A 3,947-nucleotide genomic window follows, 5' to 3' on the forward strand; every position below is an offset into this window, starting at 1 on the left:
GCCTGATTCCTAGCCAGCTGTAAGGCTGCCTCAAGGGCTGCCATGGCTTCGCTCTGACGGCGGTCCATCTCCGCCTGCCTTTCGCTCAACTCCGCGCGGTGCCGCTCAATCTCCTGCTGCTGCTGCGCCATAACTTCGGCAGCAGTCTCTTGACTGGCCCTTAGATTAGCCAGCTCTTCCTGCAACGCCCCTAGGGTACTCTTCAGCGTTGCGTCATCCATTTCTTCCTCCTCAAAGTCCAAATGTGGCTCATCCTCAGCCACGCTTGCAGGACGAGGAGGAGGTGGGTTTGATGGTGCAGCGGCGGCCGCCTGTCCAGTTTTCCTTGCAGTTTTTGCCATTGGTTTTTTCAACGGTGATATATCAAGCTCTCAATGAAAGCACCAAAATGTTGACCCAGATTGTGGTCAACTGACACGGAGTCAGAATATGCTTAATGTGAATAAATGCGTTGAAAAGAGTCGAATGACAAAAGTGATAAGAACACGATATTTTATAGTGGTTCGGCCCCAGGATCTGGTAATAACCTACGTCCACTTAGATTGTTATTGATGTGTGAATCAAAGGAGTGATCAAAGAACAAGGGTTCAATGAGTTTCACTAACCTCTGAAGAACAATACAATATTTCGGGTGGAATTACTCTAGTCTCTAATAATTCAAAAGCCAAAAAGTCCCTTCCTTGAGCTATATCTCTCTATTTATAGGCTCAAGGGGGATTACATGCGTTTGTTACAGATATTCTCTCCTAAATAATCAGATATCTAGAAGATTGTGTGAGTTAATTTCAGGATTTACAAAGATCTTCATTGTAACAGTATGTTGTATGCGGAACCATCGACCAGACTAGTCACAGGAAACACTGGGCCGCCTACCGCTTATAGTACGCCTTTCTGGTCGATACCCTAGCAGAATTCTTCCAGGTGTCAACCACGTATCTGGGAACCACTTGCCACATCATCATGTCAATTTTTTGGATAACACCTCACTCTATAAATATAGAGTACTGGTCCCCAAACTCACGGCTTATTCTGACTTTCAGTATCTATATCTAAAGAGTTAGTGAAAGTTTGGAAGCTCGTGTACTCATTCTAATTTCTCTTTTTTTTCTTTTATAGATCTAAAGCTTATAGATCGAGACTGTCAATAGCAATGGCTGGAGGTACACATATTCGATCCTCTAAATTTTATGTAACAATTTGTTTATTCCGCATTAGGATTGTTATGCATCTAGATTAATTTTTAATCTAACAGTTTGTTGGGAAAACATATTCAAGATATTATTTATTTTCATATAAATCGTATATTAAACCTATTAATATAAGAAAACCTATAACATGTTTCTAAAATTGAATTCATACAGAGATAATGATAAGAACACTTGCATTATTTTGCAGCGGAATGATTGAATCATTCCTTCTGTTTCTCTAACCCTTGTATCCTTTCTGTCACAGGGTATCACCAAGAAATTGAATCGTTCTTCAATTTTTTTCACAGCCTTCCAAAGTATCCTTAGAATTACCTAGACTAGAGTGTGCAATTCTCAACACATGAGATAGATACAATAAGAAGAAGAATAGAAGAGAATATTGAGGCTTAGGAAATGACTTATATTGTAGAGAGAATCTAAAACCTAGAGCATCAAGAATAGATCTTTTGATTTTCTGCCAGATAGTCTTTCTGTGATCTGTTTTCAACTCTCACATAGCATTCCTTTTATAGACTCAATTAGGTCATTTATATAATTAAAAATTCAATAAAATAATAGCCAATTATCAGCCCTAGGTCGAAATTCTCATGGGCTTTAGGCCCGTGAAATTTCTCATTTAATTATAAGTCCATTGGACTTAAAATCAAAGCCTGTATTATTTTCTATTGATTTAATTAATTAAATAATTATTTAAATATTTTATCAAATTAATTATTTATAATTTGAAACTTGATTTAAACTTATTTATTAATTTAGACACAAATTTATCTTTATAAATAAATCTTCCATAATTTCTCTTTTCTTCTCAAAATTACATTACTCTGTGAAACTATCCAAAATTGACCTGGTCAACTTTGAAATTCTAATTGATAATTAAATCAATTAATTGAGACTATCTAGATGATTTTATCCAAGGTATAGTGGAGACCATGGGCCTATGGAATCAAGCTCCAATAAGTTATCATAAATCTAACAAATAAATTTACTAACTTATTAATTCCTTGTGACTCTACTAAAGACTCAGAATTGCACTCTTGAATTCATAGAACACTCTATAAGAAATATAGATACGTTATTAATTATCCATTGTTACAACCATAATTGTCACTCAATCATCTATAGACGGTCTACAATGAGATTGGACTAAAATATGGTTTTACCCCTCATTGTATTTTATCCTTAAAACACTTAGTTCCTTGTAAATGATATTTTCGTAAACTAATATTAATTATTGAAATGAGATCTCTATCATTTTACACCTCGAACCAAACTAAAAGGAAACCATCGTTTCACTTCTTCATCAAAAGCTATAGATGTTCATATCTATGATTAACACTCTCACTCAATTATACTACCGAGTTCCCAAGATGTAAGTATGGGCTAGTCCGTAGGGTAAGCTGGTAACGAACAAGTCAAAGAACTCAAATAATACAATCAATCAGAATACTAACCATCCAGAATTGAGATTGAATTGACCTATGGTCAACTATATGCTATGATCAGAATAGATAATAACGGTATGTTTACTTATCCTATCTACTGTCAATATCGGTCCAGTCCGATGTAACAAATGCATCCAGTCTTATCTACTTTGCTAATGTTCTGGAAAGAACATTACACTACAATGTGTAAGTAGATCATATCGTAGATTGGCAAGTCAGTGTAAATACCGTGCACTGACTAATCTTAGGACTAACTTATATTTGAACATGTAATCATATTTATATTCCACTATGATTATGTCACTATATATACGATTATCTATATGCTCAAGATTTAATAGAAGTTTATATTAAACAAATAATCATGTAAATAAAACATGCGAGCAAAATGATTGACCAAGTCAAAAAATGATTTTTATTCTTTTATTGATAATAAATGAGATTACAAAGAAATTAGGTCTTAATTAGGGCATAAAACCCCAACAAACTCCCACTTACACTAATTGAAACTAATTCCTTAATTCTACTAATCCCATCTCCTTGATATGCTTATCAAATGCAACTTCTGGTAATGTCTTCATAAATAGATCTGCAAGATTGTGTTCAGATGCAATCTTCATAACCGTCACATCTCCCCTGGCCACATATTCTCGAATTATGTGATACTTCCTTTCTATATGCTTACTCCTCTTGTGACTACGAGGTTCTTTCGAGTTGTCTATCACTCCTGTATTGTCACAATACTACACAAGTGGTTTATCCATTTCTGGAATAAGACCAAGATCTGAATAGAACTTCTTTAGCCAGACTATTTACTTGGCTACTTTTGACGCAGCTATGTACTCAGCCTCCATGGTGGAATCTAAGACCGCAGACTGCTTTACGCTTCTCCATATCACAGCTCCACCCCCAAGAGTAAACACCATTCCAGAAGTAGACTTCATGTCATCGACATCAATTTGAATATCTGAATCAGTGTAGCCAACAGGGTTCAAAACACCATCCTTGTAGACTAACATATAATCCCTAGTTCGCCTTAAATATTTCAGAATATTCTTAACTACTATCCAATGTTCTGGTCCTGGGTTTGACTGATACATGCTCACTACTCCCACTGCATAGCAAATATCTGGTCTAGTACACAACATAGCATACATCAGACTTCCAACTGCAGATGCGTAAGGAACTTTTCTCATTACATCTTCCTTTTCAGGAGTTTGGGGAGACTGCTTCTTTGAAAGATGAATTCCTTGGTGGGACGGTAGACGTCCTTTCTTGGAATTTTTCATTGAGAAAC

This window comes from Humulus lupulus, chromosome X, assembly GCF_963169125.1.
Source record: "Humulus lupulus chromosome X, drHumLupu1.1, whole genome shotgun sequence".
In the NCBI taxonomy this organism is placed as follows: domain Eukaryota; kingdom Viridiplantae; phylum Streptophyta; class Magnoliopsida; order Rosales; family Cannabaceae; genus Humulus; species Humulus lupulus.